General features: G+C 48.2%; 1 long non-coding RNA gene across 1 annotated transcript; it reads left to right on the forward strand.

The window, feature by feature from the left end:
- Positions 1 to 6,858: 6,858 nt before the first annotated feature.
- Positions 6,859 to 8,812, forward strand: LOC120858971. Its single transcript, XR_005720038.1, has 4 exons — positions 6,859 to 7,060; positions 7,362 to 7,417; positions 7,800 to 7,916; positions 8,223 to 8,812. It is a non-coding gene; the product is annotated as an uncharacterized LOC120858971 (long non-coding RNA).
- The last annotated feature ends 15,731 nt before the right edge of the window (positions 8,813 to 24,543 follow it).

Genomic DNA, 24,543 nt, shown 5'->3' on the forward strand with positions numbered 1-24,543 from the left:
CTGTTCGATGCTGCTCAACACAGAAGGGACACTGATTTTATTTTATGAACAACAGTTGAATGTCTACTGAGTGTCAGCTACTAGGAAATAAATATTCTAAATTTCATCTATTCATTCATTCATTACAAACAAGCCATCCTCCAAACGACCCCCTCGATCTTCCCTTTCCCCTTTCCTTTTTTTTTTCCACATTCCCCCAGGCCTACTACAGTCTTTTTGCCCAATTGGATGTTATTTTTCATTTTCATCTTGTCACCACCTAATGTCCAAATTTATTTAAATCATCCTCAGACAGAATCCTACAAGATATGAATCACATTTGGTGCTTTTTTTTTTTTCCCTTCTGACTTGTCAGCTGTCTCAGTTGTGATTGACACGATTTCCATTTCAGTAATTTCTACTAATTCTGCTTCAAATCTGTATATGCAATGAACACACCAATTGGCATGTCATTATTAGTCAGGACCATTTTTCCAAGGGTAATGCGCTGGTTTCATAACTTACTGGGTAGCTGCCTTGAAATGAAACTCAAAGAAAGCCTTGTCCAGTTTGCATTAAAACAGTATCCGGCATATGAATACCAACAATTCTTTCCTCTCCACGACCAGATCCTTTATGTATAAGAACACTGTTTACGTGCATGCTCCCGTCAGACTCTTATTAAACACAAACAAGGCTTTCCTCTTTGTAAAGGTATGTTGAATGTGTATCTCTGTAGGAAGACAGAAAGAAAAAACTGAATAGTTTGCCTGCACCAAAAAAAAAAACACCACCAGTCCAATTTCTCTAATGCAAACACAATCTGACACATGCTAAAAATTGCCTGAAGCACTGGCAAGTTATAGATCTCCCTGGGGCAGATAATTCATTAGGAAATAGCCTCATGCCCTATGTAGCAATTTGAACAAAAATATTTACTTGTGGTAATATCAGATGATAAGGATAACAGGGCTTCTTTCCGAACAAGGGGGAGGGAAGACCCTGCCTGGATGCCCATTATAAGCATTGCAAATGAATCATTAGTCTTCATCCGGCAATCTAGGTCAGGATGGAGCTAAAGGGAAGGGCTTTTAAATCTGCTACAGGGCTCAGCTTGGATCTGCTTATGTGCAGGCACAACAGGCAGACAGTTCCACTGTGGCAAGGGATTCTAAGAGCGATAGAAAAATGCTTTCACCTGCTGAAGGGACCTTCTCCCGACCCAGAGAGTCATCAAGAATAAAGAGCGTTGTACTTTCAGATGAATGTCATTGAAACACACATACAACCCTCCTTAAAGCTTTCTAGGTTCAACTTTTCAGGACCTGAATGGTATCTTAAGATATCTTAAGAACGGTATCTAAGAGTAGATCTTAAAAGGGAAACAGTATTTTCCAGACTGGGGAATATGTGGATTTTCTGCCTTTTTTTTTTTTTGATTTTCTGCTTTTTAAACAACAGAATCAAATGTTATTTGTGTTGAAAGGGACTTTAGAAACCATCTACTCCAAGTATCTCCTGTTGAAGGTTTCATATCCTCTATGATAGAGTGATTCACTCGCCCAAGGTCACAGAGGTCATCTTTACCACGCCACAGTTTCTTTCACTTTCGGGGTTTTTTCCCCCGAAGATTCCTTTTTTTTTTTTTTTGGTACAACATGAATAATTTATTAAATAATGCAGAAACAAAACAAACTGACTTCAGAACTGCCACCTGATAAACTGGGTCTGTATCAGGAACTTGTCACATGCCTTATCCCTTCTCCAAAATAATTATGAAAGGATGCTGTTTGCCAGACCTCTGTCCCGGGGTCCTTCTGCAAAACCTCCAGCTCCGGCTTTATGTCATTATCTTCTAGGCCTGTTGTGGCGCTTAATTCACTCTACCACATGCTCGGAAACTTTTGTGTGTTTCTAGCCTGTCCTTCCGGGGCCATAAGAGGTTGGCAGTGTGTGTGTTCCTAAATTTGTTCTGAAATATCCATCAAACCAGAGAATCTAAAGAGAAAAACTTGAATTTCAAAATTAAATCCCACCTACACACAAAAGGTACTTGCTAGGGTCGGTGGGCTGTTACTTACAAAATCCTAAGAAAACCTAAAGTTCAAGTATGATATGAGAAAAACATACAGGCAAAAAATGAACTGGTTTTGGTCTTAACTTTATCGCTGAATTTGCTACAAACCATCCATATGATATTTAGAAGCAAGTTTTCCTTCTCTCTAGGCCGTGTTTTCCTCTTCTATTCGAGTAAGAGAGAAATCAAATGATCTCGAGTTCCATCATTAGTTATGCCACTAAAATAATATCTCCAAAATTGCTTAATGTTTTTTAAAGCTACGGTCACTGCAGAAGTATCTGGGGCTATTTCCAAAGATGTGAGCTGACAGTAAAGGAACACTTCAGTGTCTGTTAAATCTATGTAAGGCTTTCACGAGATGTAGTTTCACTACTGAAATAATTCCTCCAAAACAATGTTGACTGACTTTGGACTCAGAGTTTATTAATCTAATCCTCTAAGCAGTATCTCTTTTCCCATTTCACTCTCCAGTTTGATTTGTGAACGTTTTGTGTGTTTTTTTTTTTCCTTTGTCTTATTTTAAAACATTTAAGACCTGAAGAAGACGCAGCACACGAACGCACACATAGATAAGTAAGAACAGGCCTGTTTCTTATCTAGCCTGCACACTTCAGTAGGGACAGAGTCTTATATTCAATTTCTCCAGCCACCACAACTTGAAGGTTATAGAATATTCTATTTCAGGACACTTTTAAAAACGAGGCGCCCGTTTCAAAGTACTGCAGAGAGTTATTTTGATTTCTGCCACAGGATGAATCACTCGTCCTGAATGCAAACACCAGCAAAGAATGCGTTAGAGGATCCGCCATCATATTAAAAATTAAATCCGGCTGCATTTCATAATGGGCTTTCCTTTTTAAAGCACGGTTTCAGCTTCTCACCATGGAAATTGCGCTCTGATGGCCGTTCTTTATGGTTAACACTGAGGCTTTGGCTGAGGTCAGAACCCCACTTCTCTGAACAGGGAACCACAAATGTCACTAACACATGGTACGCTTGGCAAATAATATATTTCTTTCTAACCTCCTGTGTCTTCAGTTTGCCTAAGATCATGCTTGTGGTAAGCAGGAAAGAGAGTTTATTTCTCAGGGTCTTCTTCCTTCCTTTGGTGGGACCAGCAGGAGGCACGCAATTTACAATGAATTCAAAAGTACACCTCTTGTAATTTTTGTTGCTGTCTTTATTTTAACCTCCAAGAAGAGAGAGATTTAACTCAGTCTTCACCCCAGGCTAAGCTAATACTTAGGTTATGTCTGAGCTCTCTGGGGAACCCCCGCTTTATACCATTCGAGGGGCAATGGTGTCTTTTCACGTGGAGTTGCACAGCTGTCCAGCCATATGGGCCCCAAACAGCCCCGTCAATCGGATTTGGGGAGGTTTTACAATGTAATTTCTTAACGTGTTAGTATTTGGGGTGAGTTTGATCAAGAGAACAGACAGCTCTTAAGCCCAAGGGTTTAGGTTTTAAGAAGCCATCACAAATGTCCCAGCATCTGATGAGACTGTTTAAAAACAGATACGAAATCTGCGACTGGGGGAGGGGAAAGGATTCGTGACCCCCTCTTTGGAGAAAGCCCCAGGGATATGCTCTAACTATTATTTCAGCATCAGCTGCTTTTTCTTTCTTTTTTTCCTTCTCTTTCCTTTTCTTTTTAAAACCAGGGCTCACCGTTTAAGGCGTTCCCACTCAGGCCTGCAGAGCCTGTTACAAAACCATCGCTCTGCTCCCCTCCCCCCATGCCGCAAGATGAGAGAGCAAATATCCTGCATTGCAGCAACGGGCGCAGAAGGACCGCACTGAAACCGTTCTCAAGTAAAACAAAACCAGGCCTTTAAGAAAAGCCAAGGGAAGGGCAACAGCTGTGTGTCCCGCTGCCCTTCAGTCAGGGTTACCTGGAACTCGGCCCCCATCCCTCCACGTTGCAGGGCTTCAGGAACTGCTTGCTTAAAGGAATTCTTAGTAAATAGGAAACACAGAGTTCTGAATCTAAAACCCTCATCAAAATGGTGGAAGTCTTGAGCCAAGCGACCGCCAATATAGTTTTTCCACCACGAAAATATTTTAGTTTGCGGGCAACGTTATCAGAATGGTAAGTTTCCCCGGAGAGACATACCAGATGACGGCTCTTTCCTACAAACTACAGTCTTCAGAAATTAGAAATCTACTACAGGAGTGTTTTATATTCTTTTCTGCTCCTCTTTCTGTCTCTGTCTCTCCCTGTCTGCGTCTCTCTCTCTCTCGATTTTAAGCAAACTTTCCGCTTTATAGAATTTACAAAAACTGCTTACTTTTATGCTTCTCGTGGTACATGCTAGAGGCAAAAAGCCAGTGCTAAGAGGTTGTGCTATTCTTCTTTTAATGGGGCAAATACCCAATAGTTGGCAAGAACCGAAATGGCCTGGAAGCGAACCGGGCAGAGCCCAGGGTCACCACGCATTGGGACAGTGCCCGCGCGGTGGGACCGCTCCCGGCCGCCGCGCGCGGGCCATCTGATTTAAGGAGCTGCTTTTAGCTGTCAGGGGCTTGTTCTTGCTACCCATCGCTCGTTGCTCTGATCCAGCGCTGCCCAAGGGACACTTAAGATTTTTCTTTTCTTTTAAAGTCATCAAAAAAGAAAAGCCGGCGTAGGGGAAGCAGAAGGGACCTGCGTGTGCGGACATGGCCGGGGTGAGGGTTGACTCCCGCGGCTGCTGAACCGGCTCCCGGGAAAAGACCGAAGTTTCCTCCTTGCTGGCGTTGGGTTTCTTGTTGGGGGTCGGGGTTGGGGTGTCTTTGGGTTTTGTTCTCACGGGCAGATTCGTTCTGAGCCCTTCCTTAAGGCCAAGCTAACCCAGAGCTCCCGAAAAACACTCCACACGGGCACAGCAGCACAACAAAAGGAGCCTCCCGAAGTGAGTCTAAACGTTCGCGGGACGGGTGGCGGCCGGACGTGGGGACGCACTTCTGTGCGCTCTAATCTCGAGCGTCCATCTGGCCCCGGCGGCGCGGGCTGGCGGGCTGGCTGGAGGGCGCCGCGGGCCGCGATGCGGGGGGAGCCAGCAGGGGCGCGCGCACGCACCCAGAAGCGCGGGCACGCGCGCCCGCTCTCCTTCACGTTCACCTTGACTGCAGGGGGGCGGGGATGGGACTCCCTCCCCCCGGATGACAACCCCTCTCCCCACCCCCGCCGCTGTCCTGCCCTGACGCCGGCTCCGGCTGCGGGGAGGGGGGAGGCGCAAAGGCGCTGCGGTCGCAGCAGCCGCGGGACAGCCTCGCGGTTTCCGCAGTGATGTCAACCGCATCCTCCATAGGGCCCCCCCCACCCCGCAGCCACCCCGCCCCGGGCCCCGCCCGCGCCGCGGCCGGCGGAAACCCTCGTCCCGCGACCCCTGCCTGGGGTTAGAAGCAGAGGGCGTGCGGTGCTCTGAGCCCCCTACTCCATTTGCCAAAGCTAGAGAGACAGGGGGTGCACCAACCGCGGGGCGGCGGCCAGCGGGGCGGAGGAAGGGGAGCCGAGCTGGGGACCGGGTGTAGGGTTGCTGCCGGTCCCGGAACCCGTGCGGCCGGGGTTACGCGACGGAGGCGGAGGGCTCGGCCCACTGCAGGTGCCGCGCGTGTGGGCACGACGAAAGCGCCCCCTTCTCCCCGCATAGAAACGGATAAACGGAAGCGCGTGTGAATGTGGGGGTGCGACTCGCCACCTCCCGACTTGGCTTTCCCGCTCTTCCGAGCGCTCCCACTTCTCACTTTCCCCAAATCCGCATTTTCCTTGGCACAGCTCTCCCCAAGCAAGAAGGAGAGGGAGGTACCCGGGGGCAGTGAGAATGACGTGTGCTGGTGCAGAGAGGGGGTGGGGGGCTGCGGGCCCGGCTCTGTGGACCGGCTCCTAATCCTCTTGTTTTCGGTACAGTCAGCAGATGTGGCTTCTTTTAGCTGAATAATCCGTTAAAGGAATAATAATTTTTAAAAGGGGGATCGGCCTCACCCAAAGAGGACGGCGAGCGACATTAGGGCTTGGTAAGGATAAACGAAAAGGCTCCAAATTCTCTGTCCCTCTCTGCCTTCCTCTCTCCCCTCCTCCCCCTCCGTCCTCCTCCCTCCCCTCCCCCTCCCTTCTTCCCCATCCCCTGCAATCCGGGCTCGACGCGAGTTCACGCGGAGGGCTGGATTTCCAGGCTGAACCGCAACTTGCGCTGCGCGTTATTATTATTCATCTGAGGGTGCTGCCGCCGCAACCTTTGCCTCCTGCTCAGCTCGCCTCTCCTTCCCCCCGGCCGCCGCCTCCGCCAGCAGTGCAGACCTTCCTGCACGCATGCTCTGGCTCACCAAAGGGAGATTCTGAATTTTTTTTTATTGTGCTCATGATCATCACCATGGTGCTTCTTATCATGGTTATCATTTCCTCCTGCCAGGGAGAGCGACCACCAGCGCCTTCTGTCCGCCCGCCCCTTCCCCGGCGAAGGCAGCCACTAGGGCCGGGCCCTGGCGGCCGCTCCTTCCGTGCGGACATCCTTCGCGTCTCCGCATCCCTACTTCATTCATGTACATGTACATTTTCTTGATCCCTTTTTATTCCAGTAGATCTACTGCCTTTCGTTGGAACGTCGCGGACTGAGAGCAGTCCCTCGAGAAGAAGAACAAAAAGACGAAGACCTGAGTGGACCCCCCACCCACCCCCGCCCCGGACAAAGCACTTTGGGCTCGGCGAGAAGGGACGCGCCGGAGCGCTGGCTCGGGGATACGAGTGATCTCCGGTCTGCCCGGCGTGCGGACCTCCGAGGGGACTCGAATTTTATTTAGCCTCTTGGTATGATTGAACGGTGTCATTGTTGGGGAGGGGTTCCATTTGCTGGTTTGTCTGGGTATGGGAGCGGAACTGTGGGAGATCGGATAGACTTAACTTGGCTTTCCTGCTCCCTGCCTCTCCCTCTCGAGATCTGGGCGCTGAAGAGGCGACTGTGGAACAGGAGGCTTAGCAGAGTCGAAGCCCGAAGATGATGCCGAAGGGCTGAGGGGATAGTGTGAGTGGGGATGGGCCAGGTGGAGGAGGGTTGCGAAAAGAAGGGGTCTGTTTGAACTCCTCTCTGGGTTCACAGGATGAGTTTTGCTGGGGATGAGAATACTGGTGTCTGTTGATAGGAGATCTGAGAAATTGATGGAAAATTGGTATGTCCATGTACACACTTAAGGATGTAAACAGAGTGGAGAGGTAGAGGAGGGTAGAGAGGGAAAGGCTGAAAATAATGTCTTATTATCCCTTTGGTTTTGGGGACTCTCATCCTCTGATCCTCTCCCTCCGCTCTTTTTTTCTTTTGGACCCAGGGATCCAGCGCATTAGACAAGAGTGACCTTTTATATCTGTGCCCACCCTTCACCTGGTAAAGCCCGTTGACAGTTTGGGGTGGGGTGGGGTGGGGTGGGGTGGGGAGGGGAGAGTGGTAGGGGTGTTTCGAAGACATATAGTCTCTCTCCTCTTCGCTCTCTCTGCCTCCTCCCTCCCTTCTTCCCTCCCCCCGTCCCCTGCGTCTCCTCCTCCCTCGCTGTGCCCCCCCTCTTTCTCTTCCTCCCTCCCACCTCCCTCGCTCCCTCCCTCCCTGCTGCATTTTGCATGAGCTATCTAGGTCATTAGCATTTTAGCGTATGCAAGACTTGACAAAGCTGTTGAGAGGCCAGATGGGCCTCGGTCTTATGGGTGTTTTTTTTCCTCTTTTTCTTTTTTTTTTTCTTTTCCTTTTTCCCTTCCACCACTTGGGACCTGAGCGAGAGGACTGCAGCAACCGAGTTCTGGAAGGCTGATTCCCCAAATTCTGGCCCCGGACCCCGGCGGCTCGCCCCTGCGGCACGCCCGGCCGGGTTGCGCCTGGACTCAGAAGCTAGGTAAAGGCGGCAGCGGAGCGCCTGCTGCCCTGCGGGTTCCTTCCCTTCGTCTTCCCCCTCCCGGGCCCCCTCAGTTTCCTGGGCAAAGCTGAGGGCGAAGTGGGTGGGTAGGATTTGCTGCGTTAAGGCGAGGTGGGGTTGGTGGGGTGTTTTGGTGTTTTTTTTTTTTTCATTGTCTGGGGCTACAGGGGAGGCGAGGTGCGGGGAAGGGGCGCGGGGAATCGGGTAATTAAAGCAGGGGGAGGCACCCCTCCGTCTCCCACTTCCACCCACACCCCTCAACCCACCACTCCCTCCGCTTTGCAGGAAAAAGCCTGGATCCGAAAGGATGGGGGAGAACAAAGAGCCTTTGCAAGACGTCGCTGTTATCTCATTGTCTGTGTGACTGGGGGAGCTGCGGTGGAGGATGCTGTGGTCCTTTCCTCCCGGCGCTCCCCCACCCCCACGCCTTTCCCCGCTGTCAGTGCGCACGCACACGCGCCGCTTTTTACTTGTTTTTCCCGTTTTCTCATTCCATCTTCTCCCCACCCGCGCCCCTGCGTTCTTCCACCTTTCCTTCCTTCCTCCTCTCCTTCCTCAGGAGAAAGGCCTCTCTCTCCGTGTTCACAGCGGACCTTGATTTAAATGTCCATACAATTAAGGCACGCGGTGAATGCCAAGAATGGGGCTGGCTGAGCACCCGTCGGTCCGCGAGGGCCCTGCGAGGAAGGATCCACAGAGCCCAGTCGTCCGCCGCAGAGCTCAGCGCCGCGGCTTCGGGAGGGGGTCGGGGTGGATGGGGGGGCGGGGGTCGCGGGCTCGCGCCGGCTGGGCTGCCCCAACCGAAGCCTGTGGGGTGGGGAAGTGTGTAGCTTGTGACAGACAGGGGCTTAGAGATGCAAACAAACTCAGAGAAACAGAAGCTGATTCTGTGACGGAAACACAGATCTGTGCAAGCACAGATGGGGGCGGGAGGATGCTGTGAGCGCATTGCGGAGTGCTTCCTGTGCAGATTTTTCTCTGGGCTCCGGCTGCATTGTATGAGGGTCGACACCTTCCTTCATGGCTGCGTTTCTGCTCTGGTTTTAGCTTTTGGTTTACCCTTTAAACAAATAACCGGGCATCCAGAAGACTGGCAGATTGTGCCAGGGCTGGAGCTGCAGATATTATTGGGTTCTGCTTGCTCTTGGGGTGGGGGCAGGGGAGCCCGCTAGAAGAGAGTAGGGAAGGGATTTGTCCCCCTTTGCTGTGGAGCTGTAGTTACAGGCTTAAGGAAGTCATTGAGATACAGGGGGGGAAGCATCAAACTCCTGGACCATTCTCAAGCTCTGTCAGAGCTGAAAGTCTGGCCAGGACTCTGGGGAGCCACTCACTTCCTCTTTGCCGCTGTGATTGCAGTTGTAGGCAGAGATCCGGGAGATGATGAAGGTGAGAGGTGCAGGAACCTACCTGGACCCAAGGGTTGAGGAGGGGAGGGTTCGTGCCTTTTAAAAATCTGAACAGAAGGAAAACCAGAATGTGTACAGGAGGGGGTCTGAGGAAAGATTATTTTTGAAGGAGGCCGTTCAGGGAATGCAAAGGGTTAACCTGCCCTCCTCCTGAAGAACCTGCCACCCAAATCAGCCTTCCTCTACATCACCAGAACTAGAGCAGCAGTTGGTCCTATGGATCCTCCTGCTCTCCACAGGCACAGCCCCGTCCCACCTCTAGCTCTGTATTAACCGCCTCCACCCCCACCTTGAGCTCCAGTGGATGGTGGAGACCTAAACTCATTAATTTCCAGGTGGAGAAAATGGAGGCGGGGCAGGTCTCTGCAGAGAAAGGAGGCCAAGAACTGGATCTTCCTACCCAGGAAGGCTGCTATGATCATCCCTTTCCCCCGCCCTGGGCAGGGCCCTGTCCCTACAAGGCCAAGGCCATAAGGGATGCTGAGGATTTTATTTGATTCCTGACACAGTAAGCAAAACCTAGGAGTCTCCACTGAAACTTGCTGAGGAGCTCTTTCATCTCCAAAGCCTCAGCCTAGCCCACTCAGCCAATTAGTATTCATGGACCCCTAGCCTTATTTCCTCCTGAATATTTTTTTAGTACCTACTATGTGCCAATCATTGTGTAATTGTTGTATCTTAGATTCTTCCTTTGCCCTCCTAAGGGAGTGTCTGGAGTCAGGTGAGATTAAGTTCACTGCGCCCCATCTAGACACTTCCAGAACCTTCTTTGGGTCTGACAGAAATGCACCAGAACCTGCTCACCCCTGCAGAGAGAAGACTGCAGTCCACATCATGCAAACTGCAAGCGCAGTGCTGTCCTTCAGATCCCAGAAGGCCAGCCTGGCTGGAGGACAGAAGAGAAGGCAGCTTCTTTGGCCCCTTAGCCAGTGTTGTCTTAAGAAGCGCCCGCAGCCACCGCCTTCAAAATAGTCCTCCCTCTAAACAGTCCGTCTTTGGTTCTCTCCTTCCTCTGAGGGCTGCTCGGATAGTTCTTTGGGGCTGATCTTAAGCCTCTGATGACCAACCCTCGACCCCACAGTTGTTCACATAAATGAGCTTTATCTCCCTAATTGCTTCCCTGTAATTCCATCAGATGTGGCCATGCCCTCTGCTGATGTGCGTGCTGCCAGCATCTCCAGACGCCTTTCCCAAGTAATGTCCCTCTAAGGTGGAAACCTAACACGCTTCTCCCTGAGAGTTTAAACCGCAGGCACCATGGACCAGGCCTTCCGGCTTCCTGCTGCGGATCATTAAGAGGGAGGGGCATGCTTTATTTTATTACTTATGTAAACTCTTGTTCCAGAAAGCTCTTGTGTGTGGGGAGTGTTCTGGGTTTGTTGGGGCTTTTCCGGTATTCACCAGGTCTTATGAAATGTGTTTGTATGGAGGGGGCTTTAATGGCTGAAATGGCAGCAATGAATACACCACTCTGCCCCCTGGGTAAGGGGGCCCTTTTGTGTGCACCAAATAGAGGTGTGGGGGTGAAGGTCAGTCCTGGCATCTTCCTTTCGGCTCTGTTAGAGGCTTGTTTATGCCTAGCGATACCTAACGATTTCTGCTCTTTCAAAGCATTTTTTTTTTTTTTTAGTCTGTATTTGTTACAAAACTGCTTTTGTTTTGCTTGGGTTTTTTGGCCGGGAGGCATATAGGATCTTGGCTTCCCACTGGAGATGGAACCTACACCCCCTGTATTGGAAGGTGAAGTCTTCTTTTTTTTTTTTTTTAAAATTTATTTATTTATTTTTAATTTTTACTTTATGAAGTCTTCTTTTAACTCTCGACATATCTTCACCTCTACCCATTTGAGCGCCTCTAATTACAACCTATGGCTCAAATGAAGGAAAAACTATTTTTTTTTTAAAAAATATGGGACATGCTTGAGGCAGTTTGCCGACTGAATATGCTCTGAAGACCCGTGCCATCGTTCACACACATCACCATTATTATGGTCCTCATCGTGATGGCCGTTCATAGGTTTCTCAAGGAGTTAGTATCAGATACTTTAAGATGGATGTAGAAATGTATCAAAGGAAAAATTGGTAACATTTTTTTTTCCCCTGCCAGAGACCGCCCAGGCCCAGAACTCTAAGCAGAAAAGCAACTGAACTTTTAACAAAGGCAAAGGTAAATTCCAACCATCACCACTACATTCCTGTTGCCCACAGGGTGGGGAGAGGGGACAGTTTTTGTGGTCTCTTGAGGAGCCTTAGCATAGAAATAAATTTTGGGGAGTAGGGGTAATTTCTCAGCAGGCATATGCTCATATACACATATATGGAGATTTTTCTCACACAGTCATATCTATTGCTGGTATTTATAGGAAAGTATTGAATCACACACACACACACAATCCATCCACCTATCCTATCTCTGGAGAGAAATAATTTTCTCTTTGCTTCTACTGAACTTACATAATATCCCCACCCCTGTTCCAACCTTAGAAGAGAGTCCTCCGGGGGCAGCTGTAAAGCCTTCTTCCTAGGACAGATGGAACCACCCTTCCTCAGCTACTCTGTGGGTGGGTTTAGTGAGTCAATAGGGGCTGAGGGATGTGCTGGTTGGCTTGTGTCTGTGGCTTGCCTGGCTGATTCACGGTGCTGAGTATGTCAATAACAATTACGACAATTTTAATACCTAATAAAGATGTTTTCTTTCAAGTCCAATCTACAATTCTTTTATTTGGGTGTTTTTGCCAAGTCTTACTTAATTTGACTTCAGTTTAAATATATATAAAAAATACATAATTGCATCTCCCATACAGGCATAGAACAAGAAAAAGACTTCAAACGGGATGCATTCCTGTCCATGTATGCTGCTATGAGCCACTGTATGCGCATCTGCTGGAAGCCTGCAGAGAACTGCGCCAAATTTAGATGGCCTCGAAAACTTTTTTTTTCAAGCAGACTTTATTGAGAACAAGGAATGTTCCAGGGGTCAGAAATGAAGTGTCAGCAACTCTCAATGGATCCACCTTTTCATTTTCTAATCCTTCCGTTTGTTTTAAAATGGAAATGATACCCCAAAAATGAGGACCTGAGTCAAGGCTGCATAAACCCCAAAAATTAAACCTTGTGGATCACTAGGGACTTTCTCCAAATTAAAGGGGGGAGAGGAGTCTATTTTAAACTAAAATCCAATCTATTTAATTTCTTAAACATACACAAATAAAGAGACCTAGGAACCTAGGAGGCTGCAGGTTCCATTTGCTGCTTCGTGCCACGTTCTTACAGTTTAGGGTTAGTCCCTTTCCAGGAGCTGCAGGCTAGAAGGGGTGCTGGGCTAGGCTCCCAGTGACCTGCATGCCAACGCGCCTCGCTTTTTCTGCTCATGCCCTGAGACCCCTAAATTGAGCCAGGTGAAGATGAACCAAGTTGCTTTCCTTTTTTGTTCCTGTTTTCCTGGCTGTGATTTTTTTTTTTTCCTCCCATGCTCAAATCAAGTAACTTGGAGACCCAAAGACCTAGGTCCACACTCATTTCCCGAAGCTTCCAGACTGACACGGAGAGGGCAGAGCACCCTCTCCCCATGGCTCCCAGTGGGACAGTCCCCAGAGGGGCTGCTTTTCCGCACACCTCTGCTCTCTAGTTTCACAGATGGACACACAGTGGTCAACAGAGATTACAGAGTCCAGTAGGAAGGGAGGGCGGGGATACACCTTCAGATTCGAAGAGTGACACAAACGGAAGGCCTTGGCAGATAGACAGCCTGTCCTCCCAGCTCCCCAGTGCTTCCCGGCCTGGCTTTTGCTCGGACGGCAGGGTGCGGGCCCCTCGATCTCTCTCCCCTCATCCTCGTCCGGGCCTCCTCCTTGTCTAACCCTGGGTCCTATGGCGCTCACCAGCTCATCCCTCACTCTAGAAAGCCTCGGACTGAGCCAAAAAGGGGGTACCTGGGAACAGGCTGGGAGAGGACCCGACCTGAAAGCCCTTCTTAGCCATCCCTGTGGCTTACCACCAGCAGAGTGCAAGGGTTAAAGTCCTTGGTTGAGCGGCTGTTTTGGGGTGGAATCATCCAAACCCCCCCCTTTAAGCCCACCCAGCCTCCTCCATCCTCTCTCCAGGGCACAGGCTTCTTTCCCCTGGGACCCAGCGATCCACCACCCCCAGCAACATGCCCTGGCCCTCCCCAAACACCCTCCTTCCCCCACCCCTACAACCCTCTCTAAAGAAGCCAAAACAAGAGCAGAACCCTCAGTGCAGAAGAAAAAGACACATTTCTCCTGCAGCCTTCGTGCCGGTTTCCAGGTCTACGCCAGAAGGGACCCAGTGGCTGAGAAGTGCGTCTGACTTCCTCTTGCTGGCTCTGGGAACCTCCAAACCCCAGCCCCCCGACCCATACAGAAAGTGATAAGGCCCTTCCATCCACTGGACCAGGTCTCCGTTTTTAAGAGAACTCAATTCTTCCTTTTTCTCAGCTGCTGGGCCCACCCCGATGCAGCCTCAGTAATGCAAGTCTCCATAGGATTAACAGATCGGTCCCTTAAAATCATCTTAAGAGTCCTGCAGCCAAGGTAACGTACCCAAGGAAAGGGGCCGGTTGGCCACCATAGGCCACACACAGGTCAGGAGCAGAAGGTGCCTGACAAAGGTCACACCGCGGATAGCTTGCAAGGCACGGGAGGGTGCACCTGGACATCGTCGCCCTGGGGCTTCCCTTCAGCCTGTCACACGTCCCCAGATTGATGTGGCAATATTTATTCCCATTTAATTGAGACACTGGTTTAATTTCACATCGCCTCGGTTTAAGGCCCAATGGGGTTTTCTACAGTTCTTTTCCCCAGTGCCTCTACAGAAACTAATTGCTGTTAATATCCAATTTTGGCTTTATTATTCGTTAGCCAATTATGTAGCCCATAGCCCGGGCCCCTTGCTGCTTAAGGCCTCTGCTGGAATCAGTGAACACTAGGCCTGGCTTCTGTGTTTCTTCCTTGCCTCTATTCAAACCCCTCCCCCACCCCAAGATGATTTACTGGGCACATCCGTCTTCTTGTTTGTTTGTCCCAGCACTTAGCCCAGTGGGGGAGGGAGGGGGCCAGTTACCCTCAGGCTTTTTTTTTTTCTTCTTTTGAGGGAGATTTCTTCTTTGCCCTTGAAGTCAGTAATTCCGACTTTATAAAAAAGGGAATCTAAGTTTTTCCTTCCTCTAGTCACCACTTCTGGGCTTGCTTTCTCTGGAGCCATTTTTTTAAAAAAATTTTCCATTATGGTTCATTACAGGATATTGAATAGAGTTGAATTTGGAGCGGCACTTTTCCATGAGAAGAAGACACTGGAGGCCTCCCCTTCTTCCCCGCTCCCCTTTCCCAGCCCTCCCTTACCTCCCCAGGAGCCCAACCGGGGCTGGCCTGAGAGCTTAGGACCCAGATATAACACCATCGATTCGCAGAGAGCTAGAACCTCGTCATTTCACATTCCGAGGAGGGAAAGGAGAAAGCAATTTGGGAAAAGCACCCTTTTCGGAGATGAAGAGGCAAGCTTTTGTCTCCTCTCCCATGGATGCCCTGGAAACCAATCCTGCTTCACTTCCTGACCGTGCGGGAGCGGTCACAATTAGGAGCTATCGCCTTAAAAAAAAATGTCTTTTGCCTTGTTTTATTTGTGTGCCCAGAATTCATTGATATCTGGAAGTGAGCACTTCCGCTTATGGGTGCTCTGGAAACAGGAAAATAAAAGGAAAAATCAGAACGACAAGCAGGGAGATCCTTATTTATTAACTTTTTATTTTCTATTGGGATATATCTGATTAACAATGCTGTGATTGTTTCAGGTAAACAGCAAAGGGACTCAGCCATACATACACGTGTATCCATTCTGCCCCAAACTCCCCTCCCAGCGAGATCCTTCTTTGCCTGTTTTTTTCCCTTCTTCCCCATTTTGAAATAATGCTTTAAATGCTCTAGCAGGCTCTTTCAGTTACCTCTAACAGTTCTATAGCAACCTGCATCGTGTCAGCATCAGAAATGAACTGAGAGAAAGCAAATGTCAGAGCAGCTGGTGATGGCTGAGGCCTCGTATTGCCCCACTGCTGAGGGGGTCGGAGGCCTTCATTCTTGTCTGGGAATCCTGAGGGTTTCTTGTTGGGCCAACATGAAGGCGAGTGTTGTGTCGGGCTGGGACATTGTTAAGAAGGTGTCTTCCACATAAGGCTCAATAAATATCACCTAAATTGGAAGTCATTAAATTAGCAGCAGCTGCCCTTCTTCTTTGGCTACAAAAAAAACCCCTACAATTATGCATGAAGATCTCTTGGAGAGAAAATAGAGTGGCCTCATCGGCAAGGAAGGGGCTGAAAACTGTTTCTGGTTTATCCGCTGGCCCCAGCCCTGCTTAACTCATCCAGATGTGTGGACTTGATTTTCAGATACTTCATGCATGGTTGAGAGACCACATACATGCCCATTCCCACACGTAAAATCAAAGAGTTAAAAAAAAAAAAAAAAACTTGGCTTCTCCTGTGGCTCAGTGGTAAAGCATCGCCTGTCAATGCAGGAGACACAGGTTTGATCCCTGATCCGGGACGATCCCACCATGACTACTGAGCCTGTGCTTTAGAGCCCAGGAACTGCAATACTGAAGCCTGAGCGTCCTAGAGCCCCGTGCTCTGCAGTAAGAGAAGCCACGGCAATGAGAAGCCCGTACACCGCAACTAGAGTAGCCCCCTCTCTCCTCAGCTAGAGCATAGAGCAAAGCCCATGCAGCCGTGAAGACCCAGCACAGCCAAAAAAAAAAAAACGGAGTATAAAAATCTCCTTTGAGCCCTTTTGCCTTCCTTGTAGAGTACTTCATTTCTTTTCTAACAACCCCTACACTCAAATCTCTTCCTTCACCACTCCCAATTCACACTGCAACCAAGGTGTCCCCAACTGATGCATGCGAGTTAAGTCATTTCAGTCGTGTCCGACTCTTTGCAACCCCATGGTCTCTAGCCCACCAGGCTCCTCTGTCCATGGGGATTCTCTTGGCAAGAATACATGGGTTCTTGCCATACTTGGCTTGCCATGCCCTTCTCCAGGGGATCTTCCCAACCCAGGGATCGAACCCCCAGATCACGTCTCCTGCACTGGTGGGCAGGTTCTTTACTACTAGCACCACCTGGGAAGCCCCTTCCTGACAGGGGTATGCCATAAATAAATAAATATCAATTTCTCTCTCCTCCTACTCTCCTTCCCCCAGCCCCATAAAAATATGTATATTTCCAATGGTCAAGAGGTGTTAGGAGGAGAGCAGTGAAGTTAAGCCACATCACACAAATACGTGAACTGCTTTGTCTCAAATTTCCTAGAGATATTTACATCTTAGACAGGCACTAAGTGGAATCTGGGTTGGAGTTTCTTGTGAATGCGTCTAACGGGGGGAGAATAGCATCAACTTCCACATTTGTTTGAGGAAAACAGCCCTTCCTTCTAGACATATTGATGCTCCAAACATTCATTATTGTCATTGTTTAGTTGCTAAGTTGTGTCCAACTCATTGCAGCCCCACGGACTGTAGCCCACCAGGCTCCTCTGTCCATGGGATTTCCCAGGCCAGAATACTAGAATAGGTTGCCATGTCCTTCTCCAGAAGATCTTCCCAACCCAGGGACTGAACACATGCCGTGTGCATTGATAGGCAGATTCTTTACCACTGAGCCACCAGGGTAGCCCTAACATATGACACAGTTAATAAGAAATCACATTTCAAGAACCCCAGGTGGGGACTTCCCTGGTGGTCCAGTGGCTAAGACTTGGTGCTCCGCATGCAAAGGGCCAAGGTTCAATCCCTGGTCAGGGAACTAGATCCTGTGTACCTCATCTAAAAGATTCTGCACACCGAAACAAAGATCCCGAGTGCTGCAACTAAGATTTGGTGCAGTCAAAAAAAAAAAAAGAACCTCAGGGGAACCCTCTTTGGTTTCCTTTCCCAGTTGAAGGCTGGTAGGAGCACCCTGAGCCTTGAACTGTAACACCTGTGACTTCTGCATACTATATGCTAGCAGTCTAGGTTAAGGCCACTGCCTTTAAGGCCAGTCTGCTCATGTCAGTTTGCATAACTGTGAATTCTCATTTTATTGTTCCATGAAGAGCCACACTTAATTATTTGAGTAAACATTGGACGCTGTGACCCAGCAAGCCCAGTTCCCTACAGTGACTCAAAATAGACTGTAAGGTGTTTCTGGTGAACCTGGGAATCAAGTAGTATAAGATCAGGCTACCCGAGATGGCTGTTCCTTTGCTCTTGGAACATCCCCTGCTCCACTGGTTCCTGCTTCACCTAAACCCTATTTATATGGCTGGCCTTCCTGCATACTTGCCCTGGCCCCAGCTGGCGATTGTCCTAATCATTGGATCAGAACAGCCCCACCTTGATGGCTCCTCAAAGGGGAGGGGAAGGTTTTGCTCCTCTGCTGGTTTCCCTGCTAACCAACAGGCCCAGCTGACATCAATTACCACCATCACTGCTAACCTCTACCCACCCCCCACCCTCAGGGAAAACCGCTGCCATGTCCTGCCCACCGCCTGCCCCACACAATGGGGTGCTGCCCCAGGATCTTGCTCCAGACATGTAAGTTTCCCCATCCATGAACTATTTTTTTAAATTTATTTTATTTTTAGCTGTGCTGGTGCTGGGTCTTCATCGCTTTTGCTCAGGCTTTTTCTAGTTGCAACAGTCGGGGGCTAGTCTTCGTTGTGGAGCACCAGTTCTAGGTGTGGGATTCAATAGAGGCAGCTCCCAGGCCCTAAAGCACGGGCTTCGTGGTGGTGGTGCATGGCCTCCGTGGCATGTGGAATCTTCCCAGACCAGTGATCAAGCCTATGTCCCCTGCATTGGCAGGTGGATACTCAATCACTGGACCACCAGGGATGCACCCCATCCATTAACTATTGATGTCTCTGTCGCTGACTCTGGGCTTTTTCTTAGGTCGTAAAGTTAGTTAAGTATAGACTCATAGCCCGTCAGAATGCAGCACGTGACTTTGGTACCGCCCTGCATTGTTTTTGTTCACTTTCCTCTCCCTAGCCAGCCTTCCCTGGTCTAAGTGGAATCCCATCATATCCTTGACACCCTGACAGCATCCATTTTTCTTGGAGTTGTGACGTTGCAAACAATGCCAAGCCAGGATCCAGAGCAGACTTTTTCAGGGCAAGGAGTCAAGCGGCCTGTGACTTTTGTTAGAGAGCTTGAAGCCAGTAAGTTCGAATCTTGCCAGAGCCTTCCTGGGTTCCCACTAGCCTCTTAGAAAACCTGGTCTTGGAAAAAGTCTGGGTTTCCTCTCTTTTCCTTCTGCCTCAGTGTCTTGCTGCCTTTGCCGGGATGATTAATCGAGAGCAACAGCCTAGCCCAAGAAGTTAGGAGCATGATTCCGCCACCAGCCTGCACCCACCACTATTTCAATAAACCTGTCTTATCTAGTTCCTGAATCCCTCCTCATACGACTGACTAAAAGCTATCCCTAGCATTTGGGGTGGCTAGGAAAATTATTTAAAATGATATCAGGGTCTCTCAGGAGTCTGGAGAGATTTGGTCCCTTCCATTTCCTGAGGCTCCCAGGCTATTCCAAGATTAAGAAATGCCAAAGCAAGGGTTACCAAAATTGTGATGTCTTTTTCATGCTTAGAGTTAAGAATTTGAAATTAAATGATTAATATCTGCTTTCAGTTCTGTTACTGTACCTATGCTGTCTGTAGAGCATCTCCCAAAAGTATTACCAAAAAGTCTGCATATGAGACCCTTTGTGATTCTGGCACTCAAGCAGAGACCAGAGTCACAGAGGGCCCCTGAGACCCAGGCCCAGCCCCCAGAGAGAGCACAGCCTAATGTATATGACTTTGGGTAAGTTGCTCTTTCTCTCTGAATGTCTTCCGCAAAAAGTTGATGACAATAATGGTGTCTACTTCATAGAGCTGTTTTATGGATTAAATTAGATAATGCGTGTTAAAAATATTTTGTTATTATTCAGTTGCTCACTCATGTCCAGCTCTTTGCGACCCGGTGAACTGCAGCATGCCAGGCTTCCCTGTCCTTCACTGTCTCCTGGAGTTTGCTCATACTCATGTCCATTGAGTCGGTGATGCCATCCAGCCATCTCATCCTCTGTCATCCCCCTTAAAACATTTAGCACTGTTCAATAGAAATATAATGCAAATATATACAAAACTTAAATCTCTTAAATTTTAAAAAGTGAAAAGAGACATATAACATTGACCTTAATCATATATTTTCTTTAACCCAATACATAGAACCCCAAATACTATAATTTCAACATGTTAATCAGAGTAAAAACTATTCATGCGACATCTAACATTCTTTTATTCAGGCTACATCTTCAAAATCTGATGTGTAACTAACACATACCATGCCATTCAGTTACTGAATTTTCAACAGAAAGACTTGCTTCCTATTAGACTTCATACAATCTAGAGTTGAAGAACTAATTCACACACCCAAGGTAGTTCCAAACATTTAAAAGTATTTTCTAATAACCCAAGAGAGTACTTGTTATTTTCCAAATATGTTCTTTCATTAAATTTTTGTTTATTTATTTATTTTTGACTGTGCTGGTCTTGGCTGCTGTGTGCGTGCTTTCTCTAGTTGTGGAGGTCAGGGGCTATTCTCCAGCGAGGCGGTGCGGGTTTCACATTGTGGCGGCTTCTTCTGTGGCAGAGCATGAGCTCTAGAGTGTGGGCTCAGTAGTTGTGGTGCATGGGTTTATTTACCACCAACCTCCCCCATGTGGCATTTTCCTGGACCAAGGATCAAACCCATGTCAGCTGCATTGGCAGGTGGATTCTTAACCACTGGACCACTAGGAAAGTCCCTAGAGTATTTGTTTTTAAGCTTCAGTTCAGTTCAGTTCAGTCACTCAGTCGTGTCTGACTCTGTGACCCCATGAATCACAGCACGCCAGGCCTCCCTGTCCATCACCAACTCCCGGACTTCACTCAGACTCACGTCCATGGAGTCGGTAATGCCATCCAGCCATCTCATCCTCTGTCATCCCCTTCTCCTCCTGCCTCCAATCCCTCCCAGCATCAGGGTCTTTTCCAATGAGTCAACTCTTCGCATGAGGTGGCCAAAGTACTGGAGTTTCAGCTTCAGCATCATTCCTTCCAAAGAAATCCCAGGGCTGATCTCCTTCAGAATGGACTGGCTGGATCTCCTTGCAGTCCAAGGGACTCTCAAGAGTCTTCTCCAACACCAAAAGCATCAATTCTTCGGCGCTCACCAAAGATCCATTCTTCAATTGCAGTAGCCACCTGTCAAGAGCTCCATAGCTACATGTAGTTAGTGGCTCTCCATCAGGCAATGCAGGTTTCAGCATAACAACTGGCGTATGGTCAGTGCTCAATAAACACTCACTAGCCATTGCTCTTAGGGCCCCTCTCTCCCCAGATGGGAATAGGGAGCAGTGCCTTCTCCTCCCTCACACTCCAGATTGGCTGCCAGGCTGTCATTTGCTCCACACACAGCCTGTGAAACGAGCCCAGGCCCAGCAACTCCAGGGCCTCTACAGGGACAGTTTCACTGTCACTGATGGGGCCATTTCCCAGAAGCATCTCACTGATTTCCCTTACTGTAACTTTAGGAAGTCTTCCAGGATTATTTGCCTATGTGCATAAAAGACCCTGATGCTGGGAAACATTGAAGGCAGGAGGAAAAGGGGTGACAGAGGATGAGATGGTCGGATGGCATCACCAACTCAATGGACATGAGCTTGCGCAAGCTCCAGGAGTTGGTGATGGACAGGGAATCCTGGTGTGTAATCCATGGGGTCACAAAGAGTCAGACATGACTAAGCAACTGAGCTGAACTGATGTAAGGAGTGAGGTTAGTAAGGCTTTTGTGGAGGATTATTCTTGGAAACAGTCACTTGGTACATCTGTGCAGCAGGAAAGGCGGAACTAACGTGGCCACACCCGTGACTGACCTGGGTGCATGTTTAGAGACCACTGGAGGTGGGAGAAGGTTGATGTGAGAGGAACACCCTAAATTTATCCCTGTGCTAATTCTTGTGCTCTTGATTATAAATCTCTGCTCCCTGGATTCATTTGCAAGCAATTTTATTGAAATCTTGCTGTTCATCAAACTCTGATATCAGTCAGGAGGAATTTGTGGATACTTAGGGCCCTCTCCTTCCCTGCCCTCCATAATCTTTGAGTCCAGTAGAAAAAAATAAGAAATACTTAAATAATTACAATGAAACCAAATGCGGCTGATATCGTACAAGAGAAAAGGCAAAATGCTAGAGGAGTTCAAATAAAAGAGATGCCTTTTCCAATAAGACAAGAGGGAAATTTCAAGAGGTAGAATTTGGGAGTCGGGGGAGCAGCCTAAATGGTAAGATGAACAAGAGCATCATCCTGGGGTGGGGAGGATTTGCAGAACAAAGCATAGGTATAATGACAATATAGCAGAAAGAAAGTGAGGGGCCAGATTGCATGTGGGAATTGCTGGATCATATAGTGTCTTAGTCAGCCCAGGCTGCCATAACAAAATACCACAGACTGGCTGGCTTAAACAACAGAAATTTATTTTCTCCCCATTCTGGAGGCTGGAAGTCCAAGATCAGGGTGCCAGCGTGGTCGAGTTCTAGTGAAAGCTCTGTTCCTGACTTGCAGATGGCTGCCTTCTTGCTGTGTTCTCTTGTGGCAAAGAGAGAGACAGAGAGGAGGCTCTGGTTTGGTCTTATAAGCTTGATGACCCCACTCATCTAAACATAATCGCCACCCAAGCACCATTTGCCATCTCCAAATACCATTACCTTGGGAGTTAGGGCTTCAGCCTACAAAGCTGAGGTTGGAGGGAGACAAAATTCAGTCCACAGCACATAGGAACTCTATTTTTAATTTTTTGAAGACCCTCCATACTGCACCATTTGAATTTCTAGCAACAACACACAAGAGTTTCAGTTTCTCCACATCCTTGCCAACACTTCTTTTCTGGTTAGGAGGGGAGGGGTGGGGGTGGGGTGGGGGAGGGGTGGGGGAGGAGGGATTGTTTTGTTTTTCAATTTTTAGTACCCAACCTAATGATGACGCTTCGTTGTGATTTTTGACTTGCATTTCCCCTAAAGACTAGTGATGTTGAGAATCTTTTCAAGTGTTTACTAGCCATTTGTATGTCTTCTTTAGCAAAATGTCTATTCAAGGCCTCAGTTCAATTTTTAAATCAGGTTATTTGTTATTTTGCCAACGCTATGACAATTATGTTGGCAAATCCTAGGATGTTCTGACAAATGGAGCAGAGGCAGCCGTCTCTTACCCACTGGGTACAGTCTTTCTGTCCTAAGATGGGTATCAAGTCATTGCCCTGGTCACCTGCATGCCCACTGACTGTCATCCGTCTCCTGGCAGTTTGTGCTTAAATCCTCAAACCGGCCTCCTTGGTTGGGTCTCTGAAACCCTTCCTACATCTTGCCTGCCTCTAATTTCTGAGAGCTAGCCTTGATCTCTGGGGAACTCCTACTGCAAGTCTGATAAAGGACTTAAAGCAACAGTAAAAACACTTTCCTGGCAGTCCAGTGGTTAAGACTCCACACTTGCTGTGCAGGGGGTGAGGGTTCGATCCCCGGTCGGGAAGCTAAGATCCCACATGCCTTGTGGCTGAAAAGCCAAAACATGGAACAGAGGCGATACTATAACAAATTCAATAAAGGTTTAAGAAGAACAATAGACTCACAACCCTGACCCTGACTTCTAGCATATTATTCAGAACTCTGATTTCAAGCAACAGAAGCACAATTTGAACCAGCTTAAACATGAAGCGGGATTTATCATCCCACAGAATCCAGTTGTTACTCAAGGATAGCTAGCAAAGTGGACTCAGACATCTTTCTCTATATCTCCAGCACCTGCTCCTCTCTGCACATATTTAATTCTTCTCTCTTTCTTCAGACTAGCCTCTGCTTCCCAGGTCTACTCAGCAAGAAACATGGCCATTGGGGTTTCCCAGACTTTATATTTTATAGCTCAGATTAATTTAAGTGCCTACCCCTGGACCAATGAACTTAACCAAAAGCATAGGAAACCCTGATTGGTCAAATGTGAGTTAAGTGTGTACATGGAGCTCCTATGGAAGGGAGGGAGGGACAGCTGCCTAGAAATAAGTCCTGACCAAGTAATATCACTGGTATTACCGCCAGTGTCCTATGAACGGTGCATCTGAAGTAATAGCTTATTCCTGGATTCCAACCCACCAGACTGGTATCTCCCTCCTGCATCCCCCTTCCTTGGAAGACCTCAGCACTGAGTCCATCACATCCTCTGGAGTTCTGTGGTTTGAAATGTTGGCCATTTCTCCTAACCCTCCAAACAAGTTCCCAGCACACTTCAGAGTCCAAGTTTAGTGTCATGACAGAAGCTTCTGTGGAGACCATAAATCATTACTTTTTTTTTTCATCAACTGTATAACATTTGGTGCTTTTCACAACACTGCACTGCTTATGACTTACCGTGCTGTCTCTCTCCCTAGTAAGCCACCAATATTTCTTGTCTCCTCCCTACACAGGAAAAAAAGGGAGAGAAGAGCCAGAAATGCCTATGCTCACCTCTCCCAGGTATAGCAATGCATATGCCTTGAGTAGAGTAATTTGGGACCTAAAGGAAACCCCCATGGAGGGGCCTTGCCCCCAGGTCTCACTAATTCAGGATTTAATTCTCTCCAGTGAGCCAGGCATTGAATTACTGCCCTCCTCTCCATGCCTCCTGTTTTCCACTGTCTCATCTAATAAAAGCTCCCGATCTGAAAGTCTCTGAGACCCTAACCCTAATCCAATTAAACCCTGCAAGAGCAACTAGACTCGAGAAAGACAAAGAGGTGAAGAGGTTAATAGCAGACAAAGCCTCCACTGACAAGCTAAATTAGCCTGCCCACCTCAGGAGAAATGGTAAAAGCAGATTACTGAGACTGCTGGTGGTGATTAACATTTGCTCAAAATTCTAAGTAGCTGACTTTTTTTTTTTTTTTCAAGTTAAATGTTAACCTGAGGAAAGAGGGATAGTAACCATGGGAGAGAAATAGGAAGAAAGAAACAGAAAGACCAGCCTTCTGAGTGGGTGAACATCTTCTTCCCAAAATCGTTGAGGAACTGTTTCCCATTCAATCTTGTTTCCTTATCAGGCAGGAGAGATGGAGATTTGCAACATCTTCATTTGTCAGAGAAGCTAGATTCTAGGATGA

The sequence above is a fragment of the Oryx dammah genome, unplaced genomic scaffold (assembly GCF_014754425.2).
Source record: "Oryx dammah isolate SB20612 unplaced genomic scaffold, SCBI_Odam_1.1 HiC_scaffold_1, whole genome shotgun sequence".
Lineage (NCBI taxonomy): Eukaryota > Metazoa > Chordata > Mammalia > Artiodactyla > Bovidae > Oryx > Oryx dammah.